This window comes from Haliotis asinina, chromosome 1, assembly GCF_037392515.1.
Source record: "Haliotis asinina isolate JCU_RB_2024 chromosome 1, JCU_Hal_asi_v2, whole genome shotgun sequence".
NCBI lineage: Eukaryota > Metazoa > Mollusca > Gastropoda > Lepetellida > Haliotidae > Haliotis > Haliotis asinina.
The window spans coordinates 75,753,682-75,774,542 of record NC_090280.1 but is presented as its reverse complement, the minus strand read 5'-3'; the positions used below and the strand labels follow the sequence as shown (position 1 = coordinate 75,774,542).

At 36.8% G+C, this 20,861-nt stretch overlaps 1 protein-coding gene across 1 annotated transcript in view; it reads left to right on the top strand.

The window, feature by feature from the left end:
• The first annotated feature begins 253 nt into the window (after window positions 1–253).
• The window catches only part of LOC137297229 (uncharacterized), a 48,066-nt gene continuing 27,458 nt past the window's right edge, over window positions 254–20,861 (top strand). Inside the window, exon 1 of the mRNA XM_067829245.1 lies at window positions 254–334. The gene's annotated coding sequence lies outside the window, so the exon portion shown is untranslated. The remainder of the gene's footprint in view (window positions 335–20,861) is intronic.

Here is a 20,861-nt window from a genome sequence, read left to right as displayed (position 1 = left end):
GACAAATTTCTTCACATATATATTCCTTCGTTCAGATGACACCGGCCAATCAATGACAACTAAAAGCTGTGCTTTGATAAACAGATCAATGTGGTGTGCTATCTTACCCCGTACACAACATGAGATTTATTTGTGCACCTGTCTCACAACGAGGTCGATTTGCTGGAACGCGAGTCACGTGACCCAAACAAACTGACACGCGGGTCGTTTCGTAGTGAGAGTGTTTCATGGCAGCTAGATCGCGAGTGTTGTGGTTGTGGAAATACCTCTCAAATACCGACGGACATGTACGGAATTTCTCCTGACCTCAGGATTTGACTCCTTTCGAATCTAGGTGAGTGGTCTGAAATGCTTTCACATTATCGCGAACGTTGTTGCATTGACGGTGTATTCTAGCTGTTCTCGTCTTGTTGTCATGTTCGGTTAGCCTGGCAACACTGAACTGTTAGCGTTCAACTGGAACAAGTCAGTTTCGCAATATCGGGTGTTCTTTGCGACATTTTGTGACATTGATTTTCATTTAAGGGGATCGTGTTATCGTGTTAGGGGCTAATAGTCAACGGATTAGGTATTTTAGGCGAGATGCGTGCATTACTGGAATCCTATCATCCCCTGGACCAGACCTATCGAGATGGAATATCTAGATGGAGTAACAGCTGATTATCAGGTGGCGAAAATATCTACCTGTCATTTTTGTTCCAGGCCAGTCCCCTCCCCAACCCTCACAAATGTCTTAGCAAACATTCAAAAGCACTTATATATTCACATATAACAATTAATAATTAATGTATACCGTGTCACTAATCATCTATATATGTTGATGAAGTGGCATTTCTACACCCGTACCACCCGTAATCCCCCCCGCCCCCCAATGAAAAGCCAAAATTACTTTGTGCATAAATTGTAGGGGCTCAGTCACATGCTTCTCCATTATATTCATGAGTCCACTAACCATATATTATTGAATGGCCCCATATAGTTGCTTTAGGAGGGTTTTTTCACATCCTGAAAGGTTAGGCAAGTGTATTTAGTTTATCAATGTTAATATTTTTTTATACATCATTTACAGATAGCAAACTTCTTTGTTAAGTAGGTTAAACAGCAAATCTGCAAATGAACTTAACTAACACTGTCAAGATATCAACACACTCAAATGTATTCCATGGGAATGTTTTACCAAAAAGTCAGTAAATAAAGACATCCTCTCTGTTTTGTTTACCATGCATTCAGGTTGCCATGCAACCCAATTCTTTGATGGCTATTTTACCAAATCCTGAATCTAAAGAACCCAGGCTCTTTTACCAAATCCTGAATCTAAAGAACCCATGACTTCAAATGCCCACAGCGACTGCATTCATTTCATACAACCTTCATCAGACCCCATTTTTATCAGTTGGGATTTTATTCTTCAAAGTGAGCATATTCCCCATGTAAATAACATGCTTTGATGTTTTGGTACTGATAGCGCCACTTAATTAATATGAGTGAAAGTTTTAAGTGGACGTCTGATTTTGATTTTTTTTCACTTTGGCATCTTGGAAAGTGGTGCCATTTTAAACTGCCTCTTGGGAAATTGTGTCTGTAAGCCTCTTTGGTTGCCACTGAAAATAACATTCAGAGGCATTGAGCCCTTGCAGAACTTTCAGGTTTCTTTGAAGTGAAAATGTTTCAGACAAAACTGAAACTGTCCCCTATACTAAAGCTTTGCAAAAAACGGTTGCATGAACAAATAACCCATTGATAGTATTACTCAAATGACCAAGAATCGTTTAATTTTGGGTACAGTGACTAGAAACAGTGTTAGGATAGAGATGTGGAGACAGTTGGTCTTTAAATTTCACAAGTTCCACAGTTTTTCATCGTAAACATGTTCAACCCCTGTGATTTCAAAATGATTTTTACATGGTTAAAATGCTTACTAACAGACAATCAATAATCATTTTGGTCACCTAATTTATTAGTTTTAATACATATAAGAAAATAATCCATTACACAAATTGTGGGTAAATTTCTAATCATCTAGTATTGGCCACAACTAATGATATCACTTGGGGGATATCAGGCAGTGTCACAATGATAATGAAATTGTATCTCAATGCTTTGTGATGTCATCGGTTGCCATGACATCACAATTAAATGACATCACTCCTCTCTCTACAGCTGAAGCTGGTTAGCGGCAACATCTTTTCACTGAAGACAATGCTAATAGTTTGCTTGTTGTTCAATGTCGCACTCAGCAATATTCCAGCTATGATGCTGCCCATTGTAAATAATTGAATCTTGACCAGACAATACAGTGATCAACAGCATGAGCAGCGTTGAACAACAAGCATCCAAACAGTATTTCTTCCTTTAGATAATGAAACATGAACTGGGGCTGCAATGAATACACTATGTGGCGAATATGATATGTATCATGAATATTGCATTGTGTAATGAATACGAATAGTTATTCATGAATATAATATTGTAGTTAAGTGATTCATGATGCACAGTATGGAACCCCCATGTTGACTGTTCATTTGTTATAGTACTAACTAGTTACCTGACAAGACCCTCAAATTTGGTATGTAGTACACTCATAATTATAGTCTACAGTATCATGCACAGCCAATGCAAACTAACAGTAACTCGACTTGCAGTACTGCAAGGCTAGTATTTAATTCCATTCATAAAAAGGGCTCAAAGAAAACATGCTCAGATAAAAAATTGTAAATACTGTAAAATCATTTATTTTCATGCAGCTTAATTTTTGCGGAAAGAGAAAAATTGACTAATTCGCGCAGTTTAATTTTCGTGCATCTTCAAATTACAGAAATCACGAGTGTACAACACATTTAACTGTAAACTGTTAAGAAAACACTGACCCTAGCTGTCGTCCTGTCACCTGCCTAATTAGTTAGGGAAGCATTGGCCTTCCGCTAGGTTGAGACACGCAATGGCGCACAGAAGAATCCATATTGAGATTTGTGGAAGAAATCAGCTACTCAGAAAGCTTTGTGCACGTGTACCAGTATTGTCAAACCACTACATGCGCAACATACCCAAGAGGAAGGATTTAATCCAAAGCGGATTCCGCCAAGCTGGACTTTTGGACTAATTCACTAGTAGCAGGTGACCTGACATTTTTAATTTAGTAAAGTCGTGTGTATCATGTCAATCAGAGACACTGAAAATGACGTGTTGAATCAACTATTTAATTTGTTTTTATGTACAGTCGAACCCCATTGTCTCGAACTCGGTTGAGACGAATTCTCGGATGTGTCGAACTGACATCTCGGTCCCTGCCGATTTCCTTATATTTATCATTATTTTTACCCTGATGTGTCGAACTAGATGTGTCGAATTCCCGGTTGTGTCGAACTCATTTTAAGGTCCCCAAAGGCTCTAACAAGTACAAATTTACCCTTTTGTCTCGAACTGTCAAAGCTGGTTGTTGCAACTGAAAACTTCAGTAGTGCAATCGGAAGTCATCCTCATAAACATGCTACCTAAAGATCAAAAGTAACGATTAACAGACTCAACAATCAAGTGACATGATTAACTACGCATGTACACACACATTGTCAGCACACTTACCAACTGAACTTTACTCAAACAATTAACCATAATTAAGTTGTTACCAGTGACACGTTGATCACGGACCGACAGGATATCTCTAAACAAACAATGGCGCATGTTGTTGTCATGTGACAGTCTATGTTAGCGGTCATGTGATTTCCTTGAAAATACAAAATGAGAAGTGAGGAAAACGGAGTTGGATTATCTAAATTGATGTTTTGTTTTTGGTTTAGTATTTAAGGTGTAGGATCAATTTTTTTAACCAGTACGGTTAGTAACATCGCATGTTACACCTAAAAAGCAAAAATTATCTGTGAAGACAATAGAGACAAAATACGAGGCTGTCATAGCTGTGGAGTCAGGTGGAAAAACCAAAGCAGAAATTGCAACTGAATTTGGCATACCCAGAAATACACTTTCTACATGGATTAAAAATGCTGATAAAATCAAAGAGGCATTTGTTCAGCCAACCAGCTTAATACATTAGGAAACTTTTTGAGCAATTCTGCTGTGATGCCATGCCCGAACACCAAACAGACGGTATTTTCGGATTTTTTTAAAGAGATAAATTCCCCACATGTACACATATGTACATTCCAATTCCGTTTGTATGAACTATACAACTTTTTATACTGACTGAAAAAGTGCTGTCAACTAAATGGGATCGCTTGTGAGTTTGTTAAATTATTCTTGTTCCTATCTTTTTGTATGCATATTTATTTGCCATGACGAATAAAGTGATTGAACTGATTTACATTTGTACATGTTGTAATTTAAAATCAATACTGCCGTAAACGTTTATTGCAAAGATATATTGTTCGTATGTGTATCCTACTGCAAAATAACGATGTGTTAAGCACCGTGGTCGTGTTGGTTCTTGGTCTTTTCAATGCTGACGGATGTGTCGAACACTCGGATAAGTCGAACTTTCCCCTTGGACCCGACGAGTTCGACACAACGGGGTTTGACTGTATCTTTTTGTTTCACTGAGTCATGAATGAATGAAGTGCACTTGTAGTCAAATCACTAGCAATACAAAACTAAAACTCCAAGCTCTTTGTTTGTTTTTATTTTCACAATTTATCATAATTATTCGAGGAGGTTTTATTTTCAAATTTCAAATTAAACCCCCGCAAATAATAATAATTTTACAGTTTTTTGACAATTAACGAATGGTATTCATGAAGGGCTAGGGTTCGATTCACCGAATATGCAAGTGTATCGCAACAGCCCTATAAATATGAACCCAGCTTCATACATGCCAGTTGTATTGAATTAGACAAAAACATGCCAACATTCTGAAAGTATATTCATTAGCGGTGACTATTGAGGGGCAAACAACTATTGCAATAGCAGTTATAAGCTTGTTGAGATCAACTATTGTAATATTATTGGAATTGTTTTCTCCTTGAATATAGTTTTTTCCTTGAATTGTCTCATTTGAAGTCATTTCCCAAATGAATATATTATTGTATAGTTTATGTGAAATAAAAACACATTAAGTAGCTTAGTCTTTTTCAATGAATGACAAGATATTGAAACCCAGTTCAAGTAAACTGTTAAACATGAACTGCACACAAGTCTGCGCCAAAAAATCCCGTATTTTGTAGAGGCATTTATCAAGAGACGTTAATTACTGAACTGTTGATAGTCATGCGTACTATTGATGCATCAGTAGTTTTTCTGTTCTACCATTGATTAATTGCTGTCAGAGACTCAATCATTGCAATCCATAGATACATTGTTACAGCCCTAATATTCAGTGTAATAAATTCATGACAAGGAACTGAATTCCTGTCATGTCAGTAATTATTAAGTGTTACAGTACATCAACACTTTTAATGATCTTCATATTTCCCTTATGCATATACGAAACCCATAACAGCTGCATAACTGTCTTATTTCTCTTTGGTCTGTAATATCTCTCGAAATGTTTAAATATGAAAATTATAGTATAAATTATAGTGCAAGCTGTGTATCTGATTTATGTAGTTATCAGCAGAATTTCACACAAAAACGCCACACTTGTAATTTCTAACATCTGTACTGAATTGAAAACTCACACAAAATCTCCTACATGACCTCTTACATGTTTGAATCAAATGACAAATGGTCTTTGCCACCAATGCCAACTGTCTAGATAAAACAAAACAAAGGATATTGGGTGTGAGAATAAACACTGTGCTCAAAAGACTGCGCTTGTTTGAAAGGTAAACAAAGACAATTTCCGATTTACACAACGCAGCATTTCTGCAAATTTTCCGACATCCAGTCGTCAGAGTATTGTAACAAGAAATAGTAAATTGAAAATAGATACAGTGCAACAATTTGATAATTCATAAGAAAGTGTCAAAGTTTCTGTGCAGCGTGACACCATGACTGAGGCAAAAATCACGCAGAATGGCAATGGTTCTTATCAGCATTTCTGGCTTCTCCTGTTATTGTCAGTGTAAACGATAAAAACATATAACAATACACAGATAGTCAGAATCATCCAAATTAAGAAATACAGTTTGTTCTACCACCATGTGTAGTGTAATAAAGCACACTTTCGCCCTGAATTATTATACTTGAAGCACAAGGACACTTTAACTTATATCTCATATTTACGTACAATCTATCCCTGGATCAAGGGAAGAGTCCTTGCAAAATCCTGTGAACCCATGGCAGCGAAACCGCCATTTTGAAAGAAATCTGTTATCTTTGTGATGTCACACATTAACATTGTTGCACATATTACGCAATTTCTTTGAGGTGAAGGTTGGCTGAACAAGAATAAACACAATCACTCAATCATTCCAATTAAACTTTCACTTTTATGACGTATGTTTTTGGTATCGTTCAGATATTTTTTCATAAAACTAATTTCAGTATCAACATTTATCCTTGTTCAACATCATATCATACATGGATATAGAGTATGCGTTTTTATTCATTGAAAGGTTTTGGTTGTTTGAATAATATTTACATACGAAATTTACACTTTCAGTGTAGGATACTACATTTTAAGCCTTTACACGCGTTAAGAGATCACACGTAGCCATTACTATGTGTACTGCAACATGTGCTTTAGTTCCAGTGATTACAATGTTCAGTATGTTGGGACTAATATTGCACTTTCATATGAACAAGTTTGAAAAGCGATTAATTCAACCTTATAAGGAAAACAAATAATATTAATGAAAATAATTTATACATTTTATGAAATGTATAGGCACACATATTTAAAGGAATTGTGTTGTTCATTGAATTTGTTTGTGTCATTTTATAGACAAAACATTTATGAATATTGATTGACAAGGTGTGAGTTTGCCAAAAAGTTGGGGTTTTTTATTCATTATCAGTGTATTCAATAATACAATCAATTCAATTAAGACGTTGTGATTGCAGGATATCTAACTCAAACAATATTTCAAGAAAAATCCCCACTACCTGCTTTCTCATATAGTACACTGGCATCTTCTCTTATAAATTGTGAAACTACCAAAACCTATCCACTCACATTTGGGAACTTTGTACTGGAATAATTTGGTTCACCGTGAACAAAACATAATGAAAATACACTGTCTGTATCGACATCAACTTCTCTCCATGTGATCTGAGTTACACTGGCCTAGTTTTTTAAGCAAAGCGGAGTTATGTGAGTGTCTCGTATGTTTTTAGTCAAGCTTTTTTTGGTTGTAACCCCCAAAATATCCCTGCGTCAGCGTGGCTTGCTTTTGACTGGATATGGGGAAGAATGGCCACACTGTCCAATTTCTGTTTCATGTTAAGATGTGTTCTTATTGAGATAACTCGGGCATAATGCTACAAACAAAGGGGACTCACAGATTTGTGTTTTGAAGTATCTAAGATCACAATGGACCCATATGTTCAACCTTTTCTCATCCAGGACTGCACCCGAGGTCCCATTTAGTTTAGAGTTATCTCTCTTTTTTTGACTCGAGTCCTACCTTACCCGACCCATTGTCGGGTACTCTAGTACCCGTCAGGGCCCTATTTAAGAATATCTCATTCTAGCGTTACCTAAATACATTTGAAGGTTATGTTAAACCATGCTTTGAGGCGTTAAGACTCCATCAATACAGAGTCTGTACTCTAATACAAGTGATGTTTGCATAGAGGCTGTTGGTTGAATATAGATCCCAAGAATTCTTAAAATGAATCGAATGTAAGATGTCAGACCAGAGGAGTCTGATGTGTTACTGCTTTGCTATATTTTTAATGTTCATGAATATGGGATGAAAGATTTAGCTTCCAGTAAAGACCTAGGTTCAGGAATATAGGATTTTTAGTTTGTTATTTTGCGCCAGTTTCTAACCATTGCAATGCAGAATTGTCAACAATGATTCATGTGAAGATTGATTGTGTTGTACAATAACTAATATTAAGTTTTAATTTTGCACTCAATACAAAAACTTTATCTTTATTCATAGGTTGACTATAAATTGTGTTCATGCAGAACTGTTCTCTTTCGTAACTGGAAAATAGGTCCATCATTTGTGTGAATTGTTTTTTCACACCTTTTCGCATTTTTACACAAGGTTACTTGTCTAGTACTGGTTTATTTCAATAAATTAATGCATGTATTTAGTCAATGATTATTGATCTCTTTGATAGATAGCTTACCTGTGGATGCATCCTGGCAAATACCACGATTGAACTGATGCAAGTTTAGTGAAACTGAAAAGTTTTCAGTCACTTGTTGTGTTTTTTTTCTAAATTATGACTCCCATGAAGATCCAGGTTATAACTGATCTTCAATAACCCATGTTTGTCAAAAGAGGATCGGTTAGGCAGGCTCACTGACTTAGTTGACACATGTCATCGTTTCATTATGCATGGATCAGTTCTCATCATATTGATCACTGGATTGTCTGGTTCAAACTTGAATATTTACAAGCTATACCATATATCTGGAATATTTCTGAGTGAAAGTAAAGAGCAAATGAATAGTTTACTGTAAAATAATAATGATTTTACAGTAATTGGCATTTTATGAATAATGGCCTAGTTGCCGCTCCTTCAAGTTATTGTCTCAAACTTGCATCAGGAACCCAGTAAGCATTCACAGAAGCTCATTTCAGATGTCAGTTATTGAACTGTGTTGAGGTTAATGACAAACAGGATTGTATTCACCTTTGTTATTTTTACAGCTCTTTTTCCTTGATTTTCTGTTATCTACGTGCAGTCAATTTCCCGGTTCTACAGTCCTAACAGCTCTGGAAAAAGGCTTTGTGGGTGCAGTTTTCCTTATCGCAGAGAAATTGTTAAAGTCACAAAGACAATTAAAATAATTTCCTGGTCACTGATGCCCCAGAAAGACACTTTTGTAGGTTTTTTTATTTTGCCAAAATAACATAGTTATGTTTTTGAATGAATGTGAAGCATATGTACTCCACTCAAGTAAACAGGAAAACCTTACCAGAAATACATGTCTTAATGAAGACATTGGAAAGTGTATTATTAATTCTGTGTGAAGAGTGGACAGATTTCTGATGGTGGAAAAAGAAAGTTCAATAACATGAATTTTCAGTTGTGAAGTTTTGAATTGAAATTGTTTACATCCATTCATAGCTGTTTTCCTGCCTTCATTCTCTAATCATTTCACTTCAGACAGAAAGAAAGGAATTTATAGTTTTGATTTCATAATGTTGGTCTATTGTTTACAGACCGATATTATACAGCTAGAATATGGCTGAATGCCCCACTTAAAAACAAACAGTAAAACAAGAACACTAGTTGGTGTGTTTGGCTTGACCATCATTATTCTCAGCGGTCACTGTGACCTAACATCCTCCCATGGAGAATCTAAACACTGCTTGTTTACAGACAGCCAACATGTCAACACAGAGCATCTGGCTGTATATCCAAACATCCATCCAAACACAATGTGGGCTGCATACTTAAGTCCTATCAGTCAAGCATGCTCATAATTTAATACTGAATATTTATATTCATCCAGCAGGGATTAAATTTTATTGCATTGTTAAACCAGTTCCTCTACAGTGTCACTGTAGTGATGTTACAATCACACAGACAGACATTCCAGGTGCTAGAAGTTCTCACTTGAATTTCCCTTTGACAATGTTTCATATATGAGTGAGTGAGTTTAGTTTTACGTCTCTTTTAGCAATATTCCAGCAATATCATTGCCAGGAACACTAGAAATGGGTTTCACACACTGTACCCAAGTAGGGAATCGAACTCAGATCCTAAGCATGACTAGTTACTGCTTTTACCATTGAGCTATCCACTCCTCTGTATTATATATGAACTATAGCCTGAGTTAGTTTATGTCTTCATCATTGCTGCACTCAGTAATAGTCCAGCTATATGTGGCAGTGGTTAGTAAATAATTGTGTCCGGACTACACAATACAGTGATCAACATTATGAGCACCATTCTGTGCAAACTGGATACAGTAACTCATGTCAAACAAGTCTACAATGCCATTAATTGTCTCTTATAACAAGCGTTGGTTGCTGGGAGCAACCCAACCCAGATCAAAAAGATTCTTTCAAATGTACTGTAACCTAAGTGAAGCTATTAGTAACATAATGTTCTTGAGGGTGTCTCCAACAGTTTGATGGTTTTACAGTCAGCGGTTTAGACGTACGTCATTTTGTGTGACAGAAGAATCGTACAATTAGTTTCTTACTCAAAACACGAAACATTTGATTCTTCTGGAAATAGTTTCCTATAAATTTGATATGTTTTTATTTTAGACTCACAAAGACATAAACACTAATTAATGAACACTCTAACAAGTGTATGCATCACAGATTGGCTGTTCCTGATTGGCCCACTAACATGCACCTTCATTCCTACAAGCACACACACATGTGCACAATATCTCATGTGCACAAATAGCCTGTTACGCAGGAAGTTGACTGGTTATAGCATGCTTTAGCTATATTTAGCTATAACTTAATCAGGATGACACACTCAGTGATGCTGTAAAATATTCCACGGCATCAAATATCTCCATCGTCATCATTGCAGGTAAGAAGTCTCAGACTGAGTGCTTGGATAAAACTACAGGACTACATTCACAAACTGCTGACAGAACACATTACAGCCAACTCCATTGATCGGTCCAAGTCTGCCTACATCTGTCATTCAGTACAATCTCGAGCCTTTCTTTCTTCTCGCTATCATCATGCTAATTCATGCATGTCAATAAATATTGTATCACATGAAATGGCTGTTGAAATTCTTTACAGTTATGTCCAGTTTCAATAACTATTTAGTACCTCTTTATAAATTGTGTAAATTATTCAAGGCAAATCACCATAGTCCATCAGTTGTAATTGTTTGGTACAATGCACAGGAAAATTAGTAATTCAATCTTTTAACAGCTGTGTAATATCGCTTTTCTGTATTTTAGTGCTAACATATCTATTTACCGATAGAATGCAAAGCTGGCATTTAGTTCAGAAATACTGTTAATAATTATTATTTAAAAGTACATGTATATGTTTGGAAATAAATACAACCAAACTGAGAGTGGAATTTTAGAATGGAGCTCATCTCCCCTTTTAAATTATTCTCTAAGGGGAGCGGTGGGGTAGCCTAGAATTTGTATGTTCTCTCGTCACTCTCAGAAGACCTTGGATTGATTCCCCACATGGGTACAATGTGTGAAGCCCATAACTCAGGTGTACCTTACAATGATATTATGGTAGTGTTGCCACTCGCTTGCTCACTCACTCACTCACTTCTATAGGGTCTGGTAGAGTGGCTAATAGAATACAGGCAGTGTCAGTCTAAGTATACTTAAGCTCAGTATTATTTGTTACACTTCTATGCTCTGTCTTGCAAACTCTAGCAGAGGGTCACGTCAGTTTATCATAATTTTGTCAATGTAAATAAACTTTACTGGCAGTCATGTAATTTCATCATAAGGAATCATATGTTCCTGTGATGTACATACTTCTTGTTGTCTTGTACTTTATTTGTTATGTAGAATGTGGCGGTAGTCTAGTGGTTAAAGCGTTCACTCTTCACACTGAAGACCTGGGTTCAATTCCCCACATGGGTACAGTGTGCAAAGTCCATTTCTGGTGACCCCAATTTTGATATTGCGGGTATATTGCTGAAAGCGTTGTAAGACCAAACTCACTAACATACTATTTGTTATGAATGTTCAGTATGTTTATCATTGTCTGTTACTGAGAACAATACTATATGCCATTACATTATACATCTGTCACTGTGACCTGACTTACAGTATGTCACCGGCTGGTTGTTGTCAAGCCTCAGGTATGTGAGACCTGGCTGGATTCCTAGTAAATTTACTTGACAGCTGGAAAGAAGAAACATCTGGATTCGTGTCATCCTGAATCCAGGGGAGTTGAATGGATTGAGAGTTTTAACCCCTGAACAATGGTGGAAGTGCATAGCGATATGTGGTGTTTCTCTTGATTTCGAAGAATTTGATTGCACTTTCCATTTTCAGGATTATTAGCCATTGTCTGAATTAAGAATGGGCCACTGCCCTTGTATCAATAGTAAACTTCAAACTTTTAGAGGGCCATTATTTATTCAAGTGTGCAAAATGGCACATGGCCCCTACCTTTCCCAATCCCTTCATATCTTGTTGACCAAGTGCACGATACATTTTAAATATAAGTAACGATACAAGCAACACTGTATTAATAACCATGTCAGTCGTGTACTCTGACTTTTGCCTGGCACACAAACAGTTATCAGCAATATAATGATTGTAATATCCCAAGGTATCCACAGTCAAACTGAAACATTCCTTTCATGGATTTCATGAGTGAGCATGATCTTGTGACTACCTTTCCTTGGAGTACTCAAATAGTGAGGTCAGAAGCTTGTTAAGAATCATAAAACATGTTGTTGGATGATCTGATTGTGTTGGAGCACTTTCTGATTTCAGTGGGTCCATAAGGGGCAGTTGGGGAGTTTAATCACACAGGTCAAAGTGTTCACTCGTTACGCATAGACCAATGTTCTATTCCCAGCTTGGGTGCAGTGTGTCAAGCCAGTTTCTGGTGTCCAGCGCCATGATTTTGCTGGAAAATTGCTGGAAGTGGTGTGAAACTAGACTCGTTTGCACATTCACCCGGTAAGCCAATTGGCCCAGTTTTGTGGAAAGGTGATGTCTCTCTGCCATGAAGAAATTAATCAAGATCATTATCCAGATATTTATTGTGATATGTATCAAGACATTCATCAATATATGTATCAAGATAACGATGAAGCTATACTGTTCCTGATGCCGCATCAAACCCAGCTCACAGCGGTTTACCTCATGAAAAGAATAATCACCATTATAGGATAAATTGACAATATCACTATGGCATTTATAAATATTTGATTTTTATACAAGAACATTCCACACAGGCAAATGACTAAGCACAACAATATTCAAGCATTAAGCTACAACTAATCTTTAGGCCATGGCAGTCTGATGGCTTGTTTCATGGATCCTAATGTACATCAATCATCAATACTATAGGAAGGCAGTAGAGGAGAAAGGTAGTATTCTTTTAATTAAAAACATACGACCATACTTATTTCTACAACTTGTCTTTCAGTAATATTGTTTTCTTGTGTTAAGCAAGCACCAGCTTTTCTGGGAATTGTTTATTTAAGAAAGAAATTTTGTCATTTGGCTTAAGGTGTAGTGTCCATTTGTATTGTTGTCTACATTGGTGAACCAACTGAAAGGATCAAAATATGTTTATATCATAATATGGTAATTTTCATTTTTTTTCATGTGATATGCTTAAAAGTGAATAAGCAATTACAGTGTGCTGTGCCTTGACTGCATTATTTTCGTCTCTTCCTGGCCCTTCCTGCAATCTAAAGCCCACCAGGCTATGAATCTCCCATCTCAATTCAGCTCCTTTTCCAATTAGAAGGTGGAGCAATAGGGTAGCTTACTGGTTAAAACATAGGTTTGTCACGCCAAAAACCCAGGTTCAATTCACTCCATGGATACAATGTCGAGCCAATTTCTGGTATCCCTGCCGTTATATTGCTAGAATATTGCTGAAAGCATCATAAAACTAAACTCACTCTCTTTCACCTTTACTGACGGTAAGAATTCAAATGAAAATCACAAGTAAATTCAAAATGTGAAACCTCATACTGAAGATTTCAGTTTGAACTGTGTAAAATGCTCATGAATGTACACTGATGTTACAAAAACTTTCTTTGGATTAACCTTCAAGAAATATTTATCTGCCAAATTTAGTGTTTTTGCTGATGGTGGTGGTCAGATTAAAAGGAAATCAAAATGATATATATTCATAGTCTAAACGCTAGATTACAATCCACAAGGCAAGCTTAGTACTACGATGATCATAAGCCTCTTTTAAATAAATAGTGATATGGCTGCCTTAGTGCTAAGATCTTCTTGTGGACTGGCCCCTTGGCCCAGTTTCTTGAATTGACCGTCACACTAGGGTGATCATAACTTCCAGTTCTTAAACAGACACTTACAATCACCGAAGCGCTACCATCGCTTTGTGGATCGTTGCCCTGGCCATGTTATAGTTGACAGTCTGTCAACTACATACTGTATGACTTGTTCATTTCGCTATGACTTTAATCCAGACAACAGATGGTGTTACTGAACGGAACTAGCAAGCTTATTTCTGTCTAAAACTCATATATGTTTGAATAATAGCCTCTAAATATGAAATATGGCTTTTTCCATCACACAAATGGCTTTTGCGTTATCCATGCCGTGAGCAGAAAGCAGTCTTGGAGATTGTGGTATCTCAATGCATAATCTATATATTGATTATCACTAGTTGTGACTTTGTGTGGCAAACAGTTTCTCGCTTGCTCTCTCAGTAGGTCGTCTGCAGTGTCTACAAGATTGCCATGTATTTATAGGCAGTTGTATGTAAGTGCTTGGTCCAGAGATCTATGGAGCCAAATTGTAACAACAGTTAAATGAATAATATTTGGGAAAGGCCTCAGTAAATTGATTGTTAGATTTTATTCAGTTTGGTCTATGATGTGAGATCGGAGGTTCGTCACTTTATGTTTGGTTTCTATTTTTTTAGGCCAGACCAATTATATTTTTTGTTTTACAGATTTTTGTGCTAAGAAAACCTAAAGGCAGGATTGGAAGAAACAGTGAAATCACCAGTCAAAGTAATATTCCATCTAAAATCTAAAAGTATTTTACTTCTGGCAATTCATGAAGTGTATCTGGGTCAAGAAACAATCAAAAAGACATTTTCTTGTTAGTTTAAATTTTGGGCCAATAAGAGCATGAGGATTTAATTTTTTGAGCAGGGAAAATTAATATTTATTTTCTTTTCTTCTTATCCTTGAAAAAACATGATCGGCTTGTCCTTAAAACAAGAAATTAAATTGATGTGGCCAAACAAACATTTCAGACCTTTTGTGGCAATTAACTGTCAACAGATACTATTCATATGAAGCCTGAATAGTTTCTACGACTCACACTGTTTGAAGGTTTTCATTGATTATAAGACAAGGCTACACTCATTGTGATGATCGTGCTCTGCAGGATTCTGGAAAACCCAACAGGAACTGAAATTAGCACTGGCTCTAGTCTGGTCCAGCTTTCTTAATGTTAATAGTGTCCTAAGGGCTTCAGACAATTTTGTCTTTATTCTTATATGTTAACACTATTTGGGCAAGTAGACATTCTTAATTAAGCCCTCAAGTCATGTGATGTCAGATTTGGTGTCAGTAGACACTGGTATGTGATTGCGGAAGATTGTTTTTAAAAAAATCGTCAACTGTTAATGTAGGATGATAAGTCTTCTTGATGACCCTTCTTATTGCTTGTGTATATGATATCACTCGTTTTTTATTAAATATTCCACAGTTTCACAGCACCTGAGATGCTTTTGACACTTTACTTTCGATTTTCAACAACCATTATCACTATTTCAGAGCAATATTTGAATACCTTTCTTAATTATTTCCACTCAGCGAGAACAAAATTTTGACTTCAGTTGTATCAGTTTCGAGGGATGGAATAATGCGAAACATAACTGGTTGTCAGTGAGCTAATTATCTAATGAGAATTGTTGTTAACAGACATTGCCAGTTTGATGATGGATTTCACGCTGAAAAGGACAAATGATATCTTATGTTTTTGCTTGTATGAAGAATCAAATATAAAACGTTCAAATCAAGGGTCCACTATTGTAAATCAAATGGAATCGAGGTCTGGATGACTCATTGCAACCTTACAAATAGAAGCTACATAAGGTGTGGGATCATCCATGGACTCCAAGACCCAGTTGACAGTCGTTACGTCAAGGGATGACTAATATTTTTCTGTTACACATTTGATCATCCATGTTGTATGTCTGTATTGTCAATCTTTATCCTCTCCAACTGTCAAGATGTAAGTCAACGTTAGCAGTTTGATTAAATAGTGATAAGTAAATATGTTCTGAAAGTCGGGACAAAAATCAATCAAGATGTTCCTGTTCTATCAGGATGAAATACCTGATTGTTATGCTAGTAAACAGGTTGCCATCACAACCATCTTAAGGAAAAATCCTGACTTCACTCAGGTACAACAGCATATTGATGACAAAAATTGGAACCTTGGTTGACCAGATCATGGCAGCTGCAGCGTTAACATGTTATGTTTGGGGGTTACACTTTCTCAGTAAAGTACGGATTATTGAGTTGGTTTGGGGGCTTACTTTATGTGTGGTGATGCCTGCTCTGGGGACGTGGGTTCAAACCATGTTTTCATTCTTTCTTAAATAGATACATACCCAAAGTGCTTCAAGTCTAGATTGTACTGTTCATTCAGTAGTTTGTCCCATTATCAGTTGAATTTTTTTTCAGATTGATCTAGTATGGATTATTCCATCAGTCAGTATCTACTCATGGAGATAATTGTGCAATGTACCTTTAAAACCATGACCAGACAGGACAGGGTTGTAAGAACTGATCCATTGATTGGTTGTTAGTCATGAGGCAGCAGCCTGCTGTGCGGGCATTGTGTAAGACTGCACAGAAAAATTAAATGTTTCTCAGGCACATTTTTTTCCAAAAGTGGCGAGGGCATTAGAACTTTTTAAGAATTCTTTGTAGAAAAAAGTTATGAGGAACCCATTTTTATTTTTTTTTTCTCAGAAATGCAGCTTGTGAAGTTTAGCATGTGTTAATGAGTTGTAGATTCAGTCACACTCGTTCTTACAGACACTCATACTTATAGTGGGCAAATGGATCATAGGGACAGGACCAAGTCAAAATTATTTTATCTAAATGGCAATAAAAAAATGTTACTTGCACAAATGAAAGTGATGCGCTGATGCCTGAGAAACATTTCATTTCTTTTATTTAGCCGAAGCTTGTTGTTTTATCAGTATCATGCTGGTTAGAATTACATGTGGCTCACAGTGGCTCCTACAACACTGGGTCAGTAGTGTATTGGTTATTCCCTCTTGGATGTTGTATATATAATACATTTCAAACATCTCAGTATATGGGAATAGTCGAAGCCAGGTAAGATAAGAATTTGCTGGTTGCAGTGAGGTTGAAGGAGGATTGTCTTGTTGCAGTGAGAATACAGGAATGTTGGCTGTTTGTTACTATTGAGATTATGTGATTATGTAATCTCCAAGTAACTCAGCCCCTTTGGGGCCTTGGTTTAATTATTTTTAAGGAATGGAGAATTACGAGGATATTACCCTACCTAAATTACATTCCAAGATCTGGGAATATTTCTGTTATCAAAAGAAAATGTTAAAATGATAAAATGAAGTCTTTAATTTGAAACTGGTACACATCACTCCATTCCTGAAAAGTAATGGAGCAAGCAGGCAATGGAATGATGTCACATATGTAATTTGATAAAGGTGGATTGGCTGGTTGCTTTGAGGTTACAGGATAATGTTTTGTGTTGTGGTTGAAATCAGTTAAGTGGTCAAGTTGTGTTTAAACAATGACTTGGTAGTAGAGCTGTGATGACATATCGTAGTATCGTTAATTATGATGCTTTATCGGAGAATAAATATGTCAATGCATATCATTGATCTTAAACTTATTAATTTTCACTAGAAATTGATGGTTAAGTCAAAATTTACACTGTTATTTGATATCAAAATATACATTTTTAGTGAAAATAACTAAAGATTCTAAGCATATGGTGATGTGAATAGAATCATATCGTATCATTCCAAGATATCGTGATACATATCGTATCATGAATTTTCTGTATCGTCACACCTCTACTGGGTAGTAACATTGTGACTACACTGAGGATTGTGTACATGAGTACAATGTGTGAAATCAATTTCTGATGTCCTTTGTCGAGATATTGCTTGACTGTTGCATCATAGCAACCAACTGACTCGCAATTTAGGATGGTCATGCCTTTGAGGGCACCTGTAACCTGTGAATATCCAGGTGAGAATTGCTCAGTGGCTACTCATTTTTGTCGTAAAATGCGACTGACTGGATTGGGTGGTCAGGCTCGGTGACCTGGTTTTACATGTCTTCATTTCCCAGTTGCATTGATAGATGCTCATGCTCTTGATCACTGGGATGTCTGATCAAGGCTTGATTATTTACATTCCGACACATTATTGCTGTAATATTGCTGAGTCAGGCATTAAACAACAATCAAACTTTCGTGCTCTTCCAAAAGGTGAGCCCCAGTACCTGTCATAGGATTTTACTGTTATTTCTAAACTGTATAAAACTTGGCAGAAATAGAGTTAACCAAACCCATCAGACATCTCATTGTGTCAATGAGTGATGCTCTGATATCACCAGCATCTGAAGCAAAGTGACATTTCTGATTGATCTGTGTGCCTTCTCAAGGCTGCCGCGACCTGTTTGTCTGCCTCTGAGACACAAACATATCATAAACTGACAATACAGTGTGATAGACTTAAAAACTGACAGTTAAAAAGTCTCTATCAAATTATCCCACTGGCATGTGTCATGTCATATAAGCTCGCCCGGGGTTGCAAAATACCCAGCTTGAGTCTTTAATGTCCGATTTTGTCTTGATTTCTCAATTGCCAGTTATTTCTGATACAAATTGCCAATTTGAAGATGTAGACACGTCACTTTTGATGCTTGGGTTATATTTGAAATGCAGAAGTTCAGTTATCTAAGAAGTTATTTTGACATGTAAAATACTGAGCATGCCCATCAGGCTCATCTAAACGGAAGTCTAAAGGAATTAAAGGGCAGTGCGGGGGCTTCCTTGCTCTGTCTCATTTCTAGTTCAGACAACAGTCAGTATAATAGTAGGTGACCGTCTAGTTTTACGTGACTTCAGCAATCACGATGCAGTAGAAATGGGGCTCACATGTTCTGCAGATGTGGAGAGTAAAACACAGAAACTTGGCATAATGATCAAATGCTTTACCAACTAACCTACCCTTGAACCTACTCAGTTGACTTTAGTTATTTTTATTTATTCATTTATACTGACATTTGTATTGTGTCTATCTAATTCAGCTGCTCTAAGGACTGCTTTGTTTTTCCCTCAATCCCTTGATGTCAATCTCACAGCGCATGGTGTTATCAGTCTCAACGCCCTAGGGAATATACAACTCTTGCAGCCACAAGACGCATTGAGTTGATGTGGCTTTCCCATCGATCCTTACAAGGTACCCATTCACAGGTGGGTGGACTGGGACACATGAGTCACAGTACTTTCTCCAAGTTTGGTGCACAGTGTTTATACACACATGTGCCAGCAACTAGGTGTTTGCATGTATTCATGTGGCCACATCTGGTAATTTACCAACAGATCCATGGGTTCTCCTAAGTGCATAAGATTGTGTACTATACACTAAGGGTTTTGGCAACAGTGGAAGAGTCTGCATAATTGTTGACTCCAAGGTCATTACACGCAGTCACAGGCGGGTTCGATCCTGACACCTTAGATAGCTCACCCACCATGCTTACCTTGATTTCAGGAAATTCAGGAATTTGCTGTGCCGTATCACTGCAAATTCCTGTAAGCCTTTGCAGCCTGTTATTGCTGGTGATTTCTTCTACCTTTGATGGTTAGAACTGATCTTCAGCAACACATGCTTTTAGAAAGAGGCAACTAACAGGATTGGGTGGTCAGGCTTGGTTGACCAACATTTTGCTGTCATTAAATACACTTGAGCTGCATGGGCTGTGGACTAATGTAATTAAATTTCAAATAACCTACCCTTGGTCAAATGTTCTTTTTTATGAGTTTGTTGACTTTTAAACCATATTTCTTAACCCAGGAAAAGTATGTTTCATTATACTTCACATGGGGGTACACTAAACTTTGTCTTGTGTTTGATTGAAGCAAGTCAGTATTTGCAAACTGATGCTCTGAGATTAAGTGTATTTCTTAACACATGTACACATGTCACCTATGTACAGCACGCAAATACAGTTTTCACAGGTGGACATACCACAGAATAACTATTTGAGTCACACAACTCTTTGTTTGTGTCCATTCGTAACACAGTATGTATAAGGGTCAAATTGTGGGTTGGCAAGCTCCCAGGTTGTGTATTTGCCCTACTTTTATGATTTATTGTTTTGTTTGAAAACAGTTAATGTTGTTTCACAAACATACCATAATAAAGACTGTGATTATCAGGCCTGGTGTCATTGGCCAAAAAATATATTACTTTATGTCATTCAGTGCTTTGTGTATGATTAATGGATTGTTTTTTAACAAATTAGCACACCAAGACAATGAACATCAGATGTTGTTTTTTGGATCGTCTAATTATTATAAGACGGATGTTCTGAAACGTAGCTGAGTGTGCTCATAGCATTTTCTGTCATGGAAAGCACTCACTCATGATGTATATTACAAGTGATGTGAACACAAGGTTGCATGCTCTGTGTTATTCTAATTCCATGCACTTAACTTGCCAGTTCTAAATATTTGTTACTGTCAACCCAAACAATGCACACTTGAAAATAAACAATAGAAATGTTTTGAATTTATTTATGGTTATATGTACACTCTGATTCTTCAGTATATCAAGGTGAGTATCTCATCCGGAAGAGTGTGTGTGGTGAACTATATATATATATTGTGATCCAATAAGCATTAAGGGTTCTAAATCCATGGTACAACTGAATAAGCTGACTGACAAGCATTCCCAATTTCTGTGTCTCCAAATTATATTTCGAACTTTTCCTGGGTACATGTGATAAAGGTTGCACGTTGGTCATCCTCGATATCTCCAGGGTATATGTTCCGATGAATCTCCTCTAAACCCAGGATGCATCTACAACTCAGCCTGGTAAATATATTACTGCCCTGAGTCGCACTTCAAGCAAACCTTTCGAGC